A 16,334-nucleotide genomic window follows, 5' to 3' on the forward strand; every position below is an offset into this window, starting at 1 on the left:
TGATACTGAACTGTTGGCTGCTGCCTTAAACACATGAAAATAATATAAACTTAATAAAAAAAAACATAAACATAAGTTATATGAAAATAATGTTTACATAAATTACATAAAAATAATATAAAGAAAAATTATATAAAACAATATAATGGACTCTGTAACAATAAAGTCAGACTCACATGCTTTACAGATGCTCTGGTTCATTGCTCCACTACATTTTGTCACAGCACAGCGCACAGCCAGTCAGTGCAGTAAATAAGCACGTCCCAGTACGTCGCTATGATGGTGCTGTGCGGCACTGACAACTGCCGAAAACTGTCTAAAATTAGTTGGGAAAATGTGTCAGATTGATTTAAATACTAAAGGCTATTAATATTGTCAAAACCTATAACTAAGGAAAATGTGTCTATAATTTTGGTTCGTTACAGTTAGTTTTGTGGACACAACATACAGTTTTAGTTTACTTATCGTTTTTGTTTTCTTTTCTAGTTTTCATTAATTTGAGTTAACTGCAATGTATTTTAAATTTTCGTTTTTAGTTTCATTTTAGTTTCGTTTTAGTTAACTATTATAACCTTGGCGTTGACATATTTTGTCTTCATCTTAATGATGCAGTGAATGTTTTCAACAGGTGACATATAAGGGCTGCAGGCAGGCCAGACAAGCTAAGGAGCCACTGTGTTGTAATACATATGTTCAGAATGTGGTTCAAACTTGACTTACTGAAATGGGTAAGGTCACCCCTGAAAAGTGCCTAACGTGGCCTTGTTCCAAATACTCCACATACTGTTTGGGATTAATGGCTCCACTGTCTTCCCATCTGTATAAGAAAGCCATGCCACTTGTGTAACTTGTGTGTCCTCATACCATGCATTGATATCAAAAAGGGTTGCCTCTCCCTGCTTTGGAGCCAATGATGTGATGTCCATGGTTTCCAAAAGGAATGTCACATTTTGATGACCTGTCAAAATCACCTCAACCCATCTCAGATTGTGTTTGGGCCACAAAAGTAGTCAATATTCCTAGATTGTACTTGTATATGGCTTCCTCTTTGCATAGTTCAGCTCTGCTACTGATGTTTTTAGGTGGTTTTGAGCTTATGCAGTGAGTTCCACTACAGAGTCAAGTCTGTTTTTTAAAGTGCTGCTTGAAGGCCTGAGGAAAATGGCCATCCAGTATTTATTTTTGGCAATATCCCTTTTAAAATGAGTTTTTTTTTTCCAAATTCCCTAAATCCTTTAATGGTATAATATAATTTATAATTTATTCACACAATCTCTCGCAAAGTAAGGAACCTCTTCCTACATTTAAAGTAAAAAACAGCCTCTCTGGATTGTCTTTGTAATATCCAGTCTTGATACAAACTTTTTTCAAATTAACCCAGTTAGTTTGAAGATGCTCCTCCAGGTGTTTCTTTCATGCTTGCACAACTTTTGTCTGTGTTGTTGTACCTTTTTCCATTCTTTTCAAATGTGTTGCTGAAATCTTATTTTGAATCAACACACACCTTCACCAAAACAGTAACATCTAACATGTTAGCTTTGCAAAAGTTTCATTAAATTTAGGTTTTAACCATCAAAATCTGTTACTTTTATAAAAGTTTTGTCACATATTTTTTGAATGAGGCTTGTTCTGCCCTTAAAAACGCATTTTACTCAGTTGTTTCTGCCCAGCCAGCTATGACAGTCTTTGGACCAGCTGTCACTTTAAGCCAGTTAGGGGGGTATTTACAGCCCAACATACAAACAAGACCATAAAACTGGACTCCCCTCACCTCTCCCTCAACCTGCCTCCTCCTTTTTCTATTAAACTTGTGGCTTTTCACAATCTCAACTGCAGGAAAATTAGAGGGAACAACAGTAGAGACGCAACAAAGATGTTTAATTGATAATAAACATCTCATGGGATCCATTAAAGATTGGGATCAAAGCTAGACTTTAACAAGCACCAAAATTAGTCCTTTAAGAGCCAGTTTAACTATCCAAATAAATGTAGAAAGACAAACACAGTGAAAAAAGACAAATCTGCCTCCTTCTTTCACACACTCTCTTCACATCCTCTGTATCTGGGTTATTTTCTTCCCCAGTGTTTGGAGGCTATTCTTAGAGCTGTGTTTCGACCCCCTGCAGCCGCTGCTCACGGTCATATGTCCATCCTCCTTTTCATGTCACATGTGCACATGTTTGTTGCTGCCTCTGAGTGCGTCACACACAACCTGATCCTCAGAGACGGAGACATGTTTACACCTTCTGGTCCACATCACCAACCAAAAATGTGTCCTCTCGCCTGGTCTTTCAACCACCCTATCCTCTCATTTTCACTCTCTCCTCGGTTATCTCTCTTCTCTTAATCAACACCTCTTTAGTTTTATCCACTCTGTGTATCACCCTCCCCTCAAGATCCTGGGAGATAAATACCGACAGTATCTCTCTGTTTCTTCTCCTCCCCTCCTCCTTTGTGTAATCATGTTCTGCTGGTGCTTTACTTGACATTTCATTTAATCTGTTTTGAGACTTCTATGCGCACCAGCGGGGTTTTTCATTTACTCACACAAAAAAAAAAAACCCGCCTCAGTTTATGCCAAGTACACACAGGCTCCGGCTGGGATGTGGGTTTAGCAGAGCATGTGGCTGCGGTGCTGCTGTAAGCCTGGGGTTTAGATCCAGACTACCCTAATAAGAAGCAGGCGTTTATCAAAGCACACGGCTGTATAAGTCTGGCATATAACACTCATAAAAAAATAAGTTCACATACATAGATAAAAGAGCTCAGAGCTTTGCTATAATGTATTTTATGTACTTTTCGATGACTGTTTGTTTACAAAAACATTGTGCACCGAAGCAGGGTTTCCCTATCAACAGGGGTAACTATTAAACTATAATTAACTAAAATAAATCTTTACCTACAACAAACACAGAAACATGGATCATATGTGTCTCTATCGGATGTTAAAAGTACCAAACAAACTGCAGCATTTGCTGACCCAGGAATTGGGAAAGAGGCGGTGAAGTAGCTGTGATGGAGAGCAGAGCAGAGACACACACCAGGCGGGAAGAAGTGTTAATTCTGCAGCTCATAGAGGGAACCTGCACCTTCTCACAGGTTTGTGTGAAGAAGTGGATGTGTTAATAAGATTTCTCGAGTCTAAGCTCTGTTAAAAGATACGCAGAGATTTCAATTTCTCTGTTCTGCTTTCTTTATCAACACTCTCTCTTTACTTTCTTTCTCACTGTGCTGCTTGACCTTGGCTGCCTGCCCTCCCTCTTTCTATCTTTTGCTTGTAGCAGCCATGGGTCAAAAACATGACTGTTAATCTAACTATGATATAGCACCAATTCAAACCTTGAACTTGCTGCTCTGCTTTGGTAAGACATTTTTTGAGTCACTATATGTTATTGAAAATATGCTGAACTAAGTAAAACCTGATTTGGTCGTCTATACAGCCTGCTCAAACAGCAAAAAAAATTAACTTTTATTTTTCTTAGATGCAACTTTAAAGTGTTAAAATCAAACAGCTTGAATTTAAAAAGTGGGAGTTGAAGGTTTAGAGGGTGAAAAGTAAAGACTTAAAAACAATTTTGTAACATGTTGAAATAACCTTGTTCCTTTGACTTAAACTTGACTATAAACACACTGATTGTCGTAAACTGATTATTAGTTACTGAATATTCACAGCAGCCTACTGCACTGCCATATAGGGGTGTAACAGTACATGTATCTGTGCCGAACCGCACCATAAGGCCGTTCGGTTCGGTACAGTGCTGTATTGGAACTAGTACAGTGAGTTTACGTTCGCCGCTGCACATGGCTCTTTAATATTTGCTTGAGTACTTGTCTGTGATTGGCTGAGCAGGGAAGGCGTTTTAATATTCATGAAGAAAGTGGTCTGTGATTCGTGCTTTGCAATCATGTGTATATCATGAGGACGTGACGTCTCACGGTGAGCCAATCAGAAGATGAATATCAAAGAGCTTCTGTAGCCACAGGAGCTTGTGTCTGAATTGTGCATCAGGGCTGCTGCTAACGACCAACTGGAGCTTGAAGAGCCTCCCCCCTCACTGTATAATGGCAAGTTTTTGGTTTAATAAACATGCTAAACAAGCAAATGGTTTTGCATTGTTCCATACTGTACCGAAAATGTCCCGAACCATGACCCTAAAACCAAGGTACGTACTGCACCGTGATTTTTGTGTACCGTCAAACCCCTACTGCCATATCATTGTGTAGCCATAGTTAGCAAGCTAACTGAAAAAAGATGACAAGGCATATTTGACTTAAGGTTTGATAGGATACTTGTTTTGTTTTGGTTTTTTTTGAAAGAATTTACTTCATATTTTGCAAATAAAACACAGCACTCCTCAAAATTCAAAGTGTTGTGCTAGCATAACGTTTGTTAGCTTTGCCTCAGTTCAGTTATGACCCACTGTTTTAAAACTACAACTTCCACAACATGTTTTTAGAAACATATTTCACATTTTTCCACTATAGACAAAAAGTGACTTAATTTATGAGACTGTGTAGTTAAAGTTTACCAAAAAAACAGTGACTGTCTGTTACAGTACACTTTTTTTGAAGAGGACAAAGCTAAAGATGCTACTTCCAATAATTGGCATTTCCAAGGCTTTTGATGATTAGGACATTTCATCATGAGTGCTATTAGAGTTTAGAATACAAGGCAAGAGCATACAAAAATAAAACAAAAAATACAAAAAGCGAACATTTCTTATCACCTGTAGCATTGTGCATCCAATCACAGAGCAACAGGGTGGTGAGAAAGTTGAATAAAAAAGAGAAAAGAGAAGGACAAGTGGAATTCAGCATTAAAGAAATGAGTTTAATAGGATTCAACATAATGAAAAGTGCTTGTTTGTTCAGGCAGGTTCATAAAACTGAGTTTGGTTCGATAAATATTCAAGGCAAACAAGAGAAGAAGGAGAATGTGATTTCTTGGCTTCAAAGCTGCAGGCTGTATGGAGGTGTACCTACAGTGTGTGTGTGTGTGTGTGTGTGTGTGTGTGTGTGTGTGTGTGTGTGTGTGTGTGTGTGTGTGTGTGTGCATCTGTTTCTAATATGGCTGCACAAAGGCAACGATTTACGACAAGAGCTGACGCAAGTATGGCCTATTAGACTCCAATAATGTCAAACCAGAACTTAACAGTGACCTGGGGAGGATGGGGATACCTGTCTGTGCTGTCACCACAGACTCACACTCACACACACAATTCCACAATACACACACAATGAATTTCCTAACAGGCTAGTGAGCCTCGTAGACCAAAGCTTACAGAGTAGAGTGACTGTGGTGATCTTATGTGAGACTACATGTAAAAGAAAAGTCTCTGCCCCGAGCAACTTCTCAAACACACACACTTCCTGGTTTGTTTTAGTCACCTGGAGGCTGAGGAAAACAACAGGACTTCTGGTTACGGGCCAACATGTCAGATGTACAAAGACAATGGCTGCAGCACGTATGACTCACCATATACACACACACACACACACACGCTCACACACATGCACACCCTCCCCAGGGTTAGGCTCTGTGAAGAACGTTCCCTCATTACAGCAGCATAGCTGAAGTTCAAAGAGGGAGAGGAAACGCTGTGCTGTTACTAAGGCTCCAACTGGCTGCGAGCCTGGACCATCACACCAACACTGTCACGATTTATCATACTGACACACTGACCAATAGCTGGGCCAGTCGAACACACACACACGCAAACGCGCACACACACACTTGCACTGGGGCTAATTGGCCAGCAGTGATGTCAATTATAGACTTTGTTACTGGGTCAACTGAGTATGACAGCGTAGAGTTACGAGACCAGATCTACAGGCCTGTCTGTTTATGTCAATACTGAAGTGCTTCAAACGATACAAAGATAAAAACAATAAGATATGGAAAAACAGGAAATTAACAAACAGTTGAGATTTAAAAAGGTCAAAAGGAGAGAAGTTCAGACTTCAAAGGCGTAAAAGCTTCAGTTTTAAGACTTGAACAGTAAGCTCTGCTCAGAGGACGGGCTGTGAGTGATGTACTTGTGATAACAAAGCTCCAATGGTTCACACTGTCAAAGGTTTCAGTTCCAGAGCTCCAAAAGAGGGAAAAGGGGATTTTAATTGTATTCAGGATTTAACAGTGAGCCTGTGGGGGGTGAGGATATTAGCATTTGAGTATGGAAGTTTATTTCTGAGCTTTGGGAGTAGTTTACACACACAACAAAAGATTCTCAGCTCAAAGGTAACCTTCTGACTTTCAGAGCTACCAGTAACATATCACAGAAATAAAGCAAATCTAAAGTCATCTTTAGAGATGGATTGATCACTTTGTTGGCAATCAAAGAAAACTGATTGGTGGCCTTTTGAATGAAACCACTAACGTCCATAGACGCTGCAGGCAGTCTTGTATTTGTGGCTTTATTGAATAATGTTAGCGATCTGCCATGTGTCCATTTGGCCACTCTATTGTGTACTGGCAGAGCTCAGATGAATGGTGGGAAATATGCCAAAGCAACTATACACATGAATTCACTTAAGCAAAAAAACAATTTAATCTGGTTTATACTTCTGCTCTGACCCTACTTCATAATGGCCAACAGTCACGAGCACTATTAGGGCTGGGACGATATGCTATCCTCGGGATTCAATTCTATTATGATTTTTTGGGGCGCCAATTCCATTTAAAATGCGATTCTTCCTTAAGTACGATTTTTGTGATTTTTAGTTTGCTTTTTAACACCAGACCTTGTGAAAAAGTTAAATGATGATGATAATGTCTACAGGATATCAGCAGCCATATTTCCCCATTAAATGCACATCACATGAGTCAAAGAGAAACATTTCACCCTCTGCTGGAGAAAAGGGGTAACTTTTTTCCAATCCAGTCTATAAACAAAGACTGAAACGAAGAATTTGAATTACAAAAAAAATTGACAAAGAATCCTAATTTTGATATCCTCAAACAAAAAATACATCAATTCTATGATTTTTTTCTCCCACCCCTTAGCACTATGTATTTGATTTTGACATATTTGCGTCACTATGCAGTACTCCTCCAAAACACAGGGGGCAGTGTAGTTTGTTTGCCCATCAGATCACCTGTTTCTGGTCCCACTAATGTTTTCAACTTGCAGTTTTACTGCTTTTAAGCATTTTATGTTACATCAAAGCTGTTAAAGTTGCCATAAATCATTAAAGAGAAATATCAGAGGGGATGAAATGTACGACCAATGTGCGGCACCTCAGGCCACATACATAGACTTCTGTATCTAAAAAAGGTCTATGCAGACCTGGATTGTGGGTTACATCATCAATTAAATGCAGAGGTATAAACCAGGCTCTATATCTCACTGAGCTAACACCATCTATTAAAAATAAATTGCCAATCAATTTTGGGTTTTTTTGTTATCGTTAATTTGCTTTGTTTTATCAAATACAAAACAACAACACCATCAACGTCATTTGGACATCGTACACAAGCGATTTGTCAGCCCAAAAAGCTCCTGACAGGAACTTTTAGGTAAAGTCCATTTTGGCGCCCCCTGTGGACAAAGTGTTGCTTCTTGGTCTATTCTATCCTGCATATGTAAGTGGTGTTTTTGAAACCTGAAGGTAAAAAGTATAGTTCAATGTGGATGTTTGCCGTGTGAAATGCAAAAAATAAAAAGCAACAAAGAAAAGCTAACACCTAACCTTGGCCGTGTTTTTTTCAGACATTATGAATAAACATAAACATACCAGCCTAAATCCTGATGGTCTTGTTTGCTTCTGCGTAGAGAGGCATCCATAATAATTCCAGTCTGTTTCATAACCAGCTAAAAACCCTCACAGGAGCTTTAAAAAGAGCTCATCAGGATGCACCTGAAAATTCAGTAGACTGGATATCATCATCACGTCTGTGAGACAATATGAAGGCTGAGATGTTGTGCTGCGTTTGGCTGCATTAGGCAGGTCAGAGGAAGGCCAACTGCACTAAAGCTGCCTTATCTAAAGTGAAGCAACACACTCACACAAACACACACAAACACACACACACACACACACACACACACACACACACACACACACACACACACACACACACACACACACACACACACACACACACACACTTAGACGTTGCACAAAACTCTCCAACAAAATCCAAGTTGACTTTTCCTCTGCCTGAAATCCCTCATGCATCGGCAATGACGGCATGCTGTGCACTGCTGTGATGTGTCATTGGCCTGTCTCTCTCAAGGTATGTGTGTGTGTGTGAGTGTGTCTGTGAATTCCCATAAAGGTTGAGGAGGCAGTTAATACTGTATGTCAAGTAGGAGTGTAGGTATCTTTCTTCCTTCCTTCCAGTAAATACTATAAATGTAAAGTGAGTGTGTGTGTTTCCATATAACATGAGCAGGCAGTAAGCAGTCTGATTCCAAATTTTCCAGTCAGCGTTACTGAGCTGCTGGCAGACATGGACGGCAGACACATAGTCATCCTGTCGGGGTCCTGCCAAGTCTTCCATGTCCGTGTCTCACATCTGCTTGCTGTTAGACACACGTATCCAAACTCCCACAGTACGAAGATTTAAGATCCTGTGACAACTAAGACGCACATCAACACCAACACTCCCACAGTTTGGTTTCTGACTCCCACACTGAACACCCACTCAGGTTCATTTAGTAGGCAGAGAGGAGTGGGAGGACTTGGCAAATTATTCATAGAGAAATTAAGGTTCAGTCACATACTGAAAAAACACAGTTTACCAGTCACTTTGAAATATCTGCATTGGTTATGTTTGGCTTTTTAGACCCTCTTCACAGTCAAACAGCAGCTGGGCCCATTTTCATCCAGCATTAACACTAAACATTCAATATTTTCAGCCACCAAGGTTTAGTTCAGGTCAGCAAAGATCTATTTTTGCCATTTAATGTCATGTTACAGATATTCATTTTCACCCACAGGTGGAAGAAAGATGTGTTTGATGCAATGCTGACAGGATTTGGCAAAAGTTTAAATTACCAACTAGCTTTAAGGGTACATTGCTCTGAGTTAAGTAAGATGCCACTTGGGTTATGAGTCTGTTGTAGGTGGACCCAATCCCATTTACCAGGGTGAATTTGCTCTGGCAATGCCAGGCTAGTGGGTAGGCTTATCTCAGTTAACATAGTGCTATCACTAAAGTTTACATTTAATTCTAGACTCAAAGTTTTGAGAAAAAGCAACAACTTCCAGTCTAAAAATAGGAAACGCCCTGGCAAAAGCATTGGAACTGCAGTTTCTTGGGTATCCACTTGAAGCAGGCTGCAGAAACACAGGAAAACCAAGAACACACCATAGACTGTAAAAAAAAATGGACGTCATCTTGCTCAGCTCGAAGTGAGGTTGCCACAAAAACTGCTCCCCCTGGTGGCTGGCTGCAGTATAGGTCAAAAAATCTATCTTTCCAGTCATTCCAGATGGGCTGTGGTCAAACTTAAAAAAAATTAATACACCTCGTAGAAATGTTTCTCACGTTCGATTGTTGTGGTGGTTTGAAGATATCGTTTGGCTGCCTTGTATTCAAGTACTTTTTTTTTTTAAGTTTATTTTTCATTGGTTATAAAAGGTGAAAAAAGAGGCTCTACATCACGTTTTTTTCATTGACAGCTACTGTTCTTATGTATTTTTTTTGAAGATTGTAAAATATGTTGGGGGTGGGGTCAAGAAGTGATAAGACTCTTGAAAGACAACAAATGTTTTATATTTTGGTCACCCTGCTCCACTCAGATTCTCCCAGAATACTTCACAGTCTCTACTGCACAGACTCTGGCTGCACCACTGCCACCAATGGCTGCACCTGTGACGGGGGAATTTAGGCTTCAAAACCGTACAATGATAAATGGCGGAGCCACGCTATCCACTCCATATACAGTCTATGGTACACACAATTCAAAAAGTACATTTTTCAGCATATTAAAAAAAGCTTCATAGTCCGTTCTGAAAACATTTTTTTTGGGGGGGGTGGCTTCTTTTATAACTTTTTATTTACAAAATTATCAAACTCAAGAATTTTGCCCACATGAGGGCATGGCTGACTTGACTCACAGGTGGACACCCTGTAGCTATAACTAAGATAGTTACAGCTTTTACAATATGGCCCCCATCAACAACAGACTTCAAAACTTCAGATTTCTAATCCCCCCTCTGTGTCTGACTCACTGCTTCACCATGTGGATGTCATTTATAGTTTCATCTCCTCAGGTCTCACAGACTTGATAGAGAATATTTACCTGTTTTGGACCTAGCTCCTCTATAGATTATCCTCCAATTACAAGGGAACTTTCCACAGGCTTTCACTGGTCCTTTAAAATCAAGACCGTCAAAGTGTAATTCCCCACCAATGAAATGCACGCACACAAACACACACTCATCCCTCAGGATTAGGCTTCTCCAGCACCATCGACAGTGCGACTGTGTTTTCGCCTTTGAAGTCCTGCACTCAGTAAACCTCTGGGAAACTGGCATCGGTTCTCACCCCGTCTCCACACCCAGTCTGCTAAACTAAAAGAGCAGCTTCCCGAAAAGCCTCATTATAAAGTCAAGAGAGGAGCTCTTCGTTATAATGATCTGCTCAAAAAACCTCACCGCCTTTGTGTCAAGTTAAGTCCAGAGATTGTATCTTCTTTTGGGGAAATGCTCTCTCATTTCAGAGGCATCAGTCATTCATCCGTGTCTTTAAGAGCTTCCTATCTGCTCAGTGTCTTTTTTCCTGTAACACACACTGCTCTGTTTGGGATTAAGACTGCAGGCTTTAATACAGAAGATATTCTGACTTTTAAAAAAAGGGGGATTTGAGGAAGTCCATCATACTTACAGGGACAAAAAGGAGGAGCAACATTGTCGTTTTGAGGAGAGAAAACTCCACAGACTTTGTTCCCAAAATCCACTCAGAAAACAGTCTAACGCAACAAAGCCAGCAACAGATCCACGTGGACAAAACAGCAAACTAGAGACAGAGAAAAGGAACAGAGGCAGAAAAGACTAAACATCTTTACCCTCAAACTGTTGTCTCTGTTTAAAGAACAGCTTCTAATTCACAATCCATCATTTTCCCTTTCCATCACAACAAGGAAAAAACAACTCTGAGGCATACAGGAATAAAGACAGAAGATTTAAAGTACACGCCGTTACAGCTTGACTGATGAGAAAACAGTCTGACAGTGCTTAGGTGTGTGATTAATATGCTGTGGGTGTATGTTGCATGCAGAGGAGGGGGTATATGCAGGGCAGTGCTGGTGATCTGAGGTGTTCAGCCTATATATAAGTCTTGATGCCAGAGGGTAGAGTGGCCTGCATTCCTCTGATTCAGCCTGAATGATGGATACCAAAGATACCTTCCCTCTCTGTCACAGTGTCTCTTAACAGTCACTTCGCCTGGAGGGTGAAGCTCAACTCAACTATACTCACCTCTTTGGGCCTTTTTCACACACCTACTCATGTGTCATGTATGTCAAAATATGCACTGCTTGATGTCTATATATCTCTTGGATGCCATAGAAATAGTCAGTTTTATCATCCAAAGGTATGAAACTTGGTTTATTTATTAAGATACAGAAAACATAAATATTAACTTATTTTAACAACAAAATGCCATAAACTACCAACACTGTTATCTGTAGCAAAAACTGTTCGCAGTAATGTAACACAGGCTAACTATGGTGCATCATTTCCTAGCTTAAAATCCTTTTTGACTGAGACTAAACTGGAAAGTCTGAAATTTAGTTAATGTTCCCATGTAAGACAGCTTACAATGATGTTAGCAACAAACTAGTAAAAGTGACTAACTATATTTGGTTTAAAGCTAATAGAAGCCAATGTTTGATGTTAGCTTAAGTGCTATTATAAAGAAAAAACAATCCACTTCCAGGGATTTTGAGGGACTAACAACTTGCAACCTTTTGTAAGTGAATCTAAAGTGTTCAATAAGTTGTTCTGCTAAAAAACAAAACAAAAGACTGCAACGAGGACTGTGGCTAACAGTAGCAACACCCCTTGTTTTAGCATGATACACTTTTTTAAACTTTTTGATAATGACACATTACAACAAGAAATTCAGATATACCAAGCTAACTGTACACTGTAAGATTGCTAATAGTGATTTCAGCTTGCTTGCAGTTAGAATTTAGCAAACATCACCAACAGGGAATGGCTGAAGGCAAACAGATGCAGATGTCTCATGTTAGCTAAAGCATTATTATAAAAAAAAAGCAACCCACACCAAAAGAATTTGGAGGCCTTGTAAACTTGCAATCAACTACAAGCGAAGCTTAAGTGTTTAAAAATATGTTGTTCTGATATAAAATGTGCATTTGGGTTGGTGGCTAATTACTGCAATATCATTTGTTTTCGCCTGTTTTAACTGTTGTGATACTGAGTATGTACACAAGCAACTACCAAGTAAAAAATAGAGTGAAGTGAAAGTTTGGAGGACAAAGCGACACATTTTGGGTGTTAACCAAGATACTAGATAAACAATTAGCCAAAGTAAGACACAGGCTAACATAAGGATGTCGCAAACTTTCCAACAGTTTTGAAAGACAACAGGAAAGTCAGAAAACCCAAGCTAATTTATACTATAAGCTAGCCAACAAAGATTTAGCTCATTTACACTTGCTAATGTATGCTCCTGTCTCGTGGAAGCTCAATGATGCTCTGGTGTTGCATGACAAAAAAATCTAAAATTTCAAGCTAACTGTTTGCTATAAGTTTGCTAACAGTGATTTTAGCTAGTTTACAGTTAGCTAAGATCAACAACAGGTATTAGCAAAACAATGCTGTAAGCTCATTTCGTATGGTAGCTCAATGGTAACAAAATATTCTGTTTTTCAATAAAAAGAGCTCAGGAAATGGTTGGTTAGAAAGATGAGATAAGAAATGGAACAGCTTGGTACATTGGACTAAGATCTAAAATTAATTAAAAAAATATATAGTAGCTTTTAATTTTGGTTTGACTGAAACCAGAAAGCAGGTATCAACAGTGAAAAGCCTCAACATGACTTGTTGATAAGTGATTGTAAGCACACTAAAGTAGAGGGAAGTGAGAGGCAAGAAGTAAATACAGGAAACAAGGACTTGACTAAAGAACAAAGTAGCTAAATATTCCCTGTGTGACTAAAAGAGGAGATGACAAAGCGATGACGGGGGTGAAAGAAGCCATGGAGTATGTGTTATGTGAATTTGGCTCTGATCCACATCTCTGAACTTCTCTCCAATGTTTTGATGAAGTGTGTGATCCTCAGGGCGTATAAATACAACACACACTAAACCATTATAGGAAAAAAAACAGCAATGTTTAAGTTTCACGTAAATTTTAATTACTGTAATGCCAAGTTTCACTCATCAAGTCTAGTGTGGGATTTCCCTCCTTGCACGTGTTTGGAGCACAAGCAGAAACTTTAGCTACGTGTGCGTATATGGGTCTGTGTGTTTTGGCCTCAGAACTGTGGGAGTGCATTTATCAACAACAACACAGCCTCAGCCGAGTCCCAGAGGACCTGAACGCTAAAAGCCCCTCTGGTTCTCATGATGGCCCTGCCTGCTCAGCCCCTCACTGGATTGTGTTCATTTTGTATTGTGAAACTCTGTACAATACAGGGACAAATATAGCAAGAGATCACTGCTTAATCACAACGTTAGCATGAGTGTAATTATAGTATAATTACACACACGCCACATCAGTGTTGTCAACATGGAACTGGTCCTGTTCTATGTTTGTGAGCTGAGTGATTTAAGAGTCAGTCTTTAATCTCGGTCAGTCATAAAGGACAGAAAGGGAGAGCATGTTAGCATTCTCCTCTCACTCTAATTTCTTTACATTGCTGTAAACAGTTTTTTGCCCTTCTCAAAAAAAGAGGAACAGCTAAAAGTTTGTGTGAAATGGGTAAAGGTCAAAAAGTAAAGGGAAGAAAATGTTGGGAGGAGAGAAACAAGCAGAACAGAACAGGGCACAGAGCCAGTTAACCTCAAGTGTACAAATAAATCAAGTGCAGATAAAATTCCAACATTTCAAGGCTAATCAAAATAATCTTTAAATCTCTGAAATACATAATCAAGAACAACTGATTGGTTCTCTTGCTGTTAAGCATACAAATAGACATTTTGATCCTATACAGAAGATCAAGTAAGGCCCATTTTATTACTTTACCAATAATGTGTAAAGTTCTGTTTAGTGTTGGCTGAGTTCAGTTAACCCGCAAAAACTGCTTTGCGACCAACCTCCACCCCAGCACTTCATTTGTTCTGTGTCTGATTTAACCAGTGTCATATGTATTTTCACTGATGCCCGCTCTGTTCTGCACCAAAGGGAGTCTTTGTGGCTGTTCTTCCAGCATTGGCTTGTTATTAACAGTATGTACTGGAAAACAGGAGAGGTGTGCTTTTCCCACAATGATGAAGTTTTCATGCACAGTATGTACCTGGTAGAGAGGGGAGGTGTGCTCTCCCAGCCCTAGCTTTAACGTATGTACATGAGATAGATGGCAGTCGTGCTCTCCATGCCTTGGTGTTTCATAAGTACATGACAAAGAAGAGAGGTGTGCTCTCCCTGCCTTGGCTTTTTATCTCAGGCTTTGACATTTCATATTGGCAAGTGGAACAGCAGAGAGCTCCCAGAACAGTTATACCACCAAATTTAATTTACTGCAAAAAAAATAAGGTTGTTTGGAGAGGGTTTCATGGACTTAAATCTACAGTTTACTGTTCTACAGTTTCATTTAGCAGATGCTTTTGGGTCTGAGACTGTCTGACAGACGAGTTTTCAGACACCTCTTAAAAGTAGAAAAGGACTCTGCGGATTGTATAGAGTTAGGTAATTCATTCCACCATTTGGGCACAACAGAGGAGAAGAGTCTGGCTAGAGATTCAGAGCCGCACTGGGCTGGGAGCACCAGGCGTCTTTCACAAGCAGAGTGTAGTGGGCCAGAAGGAGTGTAGACCTGGAAGAGGGACCCCAGGTAGGCAGGAGCTGTTCTTTTCAATGTTTTGTTAGGCAGAAGAAGAGCTTTGACTTTGATTTGAGCTGCTACTGGAAGCCAGTGAAGACAGGTTAACAGCAGGGTAACATGCTGTTTTGGGCTGGTTAAAAAAAAAGATGATTTGAGAGAAATGTAGATCTTTGCTGTAAGAAATGTGAGAGCCATTCTCATCAGGCAAGGGCTGGTAATTGCCTTGCTAATTGCTACCTGCTGCACTTACAGGCACTGATGTAACCACATTAAAAAAACAATTTTCTTGCTAATGGTTCTATTTGCTTTTGTAAGTCAAACTGGGGCATCAATATTCATTTCAGTGTGTGTTCAGTAAGCAGGTATAAACTCCTCACTGAAACTTTAAGTGACATTTTACTTTCAGTGCCAACAAACTTTGGGGGAAAAAAAGACCTTTAGCAAACCAACACTACCTGAAAGTATAATAATTGTAGCTAAAAAGATCCCCTTTATTTAGAACAGATGTGACATAACAATGAAAAGACTGACTTAAGTGTGAACTCCAGAGAGTGAACGGTCGCTGATAACAGATGAAAGAAAACTCCAGCCTCTGAAGCCGACATCATACACTCAAACCCTTGGCACCAAAAAAAAAAAAAAGACAGAAAAGCAAAAAAATGAACAAAGCAGAGAAAGCTACAAAGATGGAAAAGATTTGGAAGAAAGAGAAGGTCAATTCAGTGTGCCGGTGATGTGGCTGCAGCTGCAGCCGTACAACAAGCTGTCTTTGATTCACAGCAGTTCAAACACATAGCAGGAGAATCACCTCACTGATGAAAGAGCGCCAATGATATCAAACTACCACATCTTAGCTCAGGCATGGGGCACTCACATACACACACACACACACACACACACACACACACACACATACCCAGAATAATAAACCACAGGCTGGGAGACTCACAGTGACAGCGTGAAGATATACACTCTAGCGTTATAGCGCAGAAAGCGCAGGTAAGTCAACCTTTTTCCCCTCCAGATGCTCCATGTTGACACATTTTTTCACACTCACATGAATCCAGTCATTCAGTTTGGATCAGACACAAGCTCTCATGTCTCTGATGTTAACCCTGAGGGTGCTGTACCTGGACAGATGAGAAGTCGGAGGAAGAAGATACGCAGAACAAAGAGTTGTCAGGGTGGATTAGAAGGACAGATAAAGAAGAAAAGAGCATGAGGGGAGGTGGACAAGCATCAACATTTACAGCAATTTTTTGAGCAATGGTGCTATGGAAGTAAGACCTTGGGGTGCATCTGCAACCGCTTCAACTCTGAGGCCCCGTTTACGCAACGTTTCATCTGAAAACGCTAAAACATAGTGAAAAT

Source organism: Halichoeres trimaculatus, unplaced genomic scaffold (assembly GCF_033239565.1).
Source record: "Halichoeres trimaculatus isolate MK-OKI-2021-1 unplaced genomic scaffold, fHalTri1.1 fHalTri1_scaffold_17, whole genome shotgun sequence".
NCBI classification, from domain to species: domain Eukaryota; kingdom Metazoa; phylum Chordata; class Actinopteri; order Labriformes; family Labridae; genus Halichoeres; species Halichoeres trimaculatus.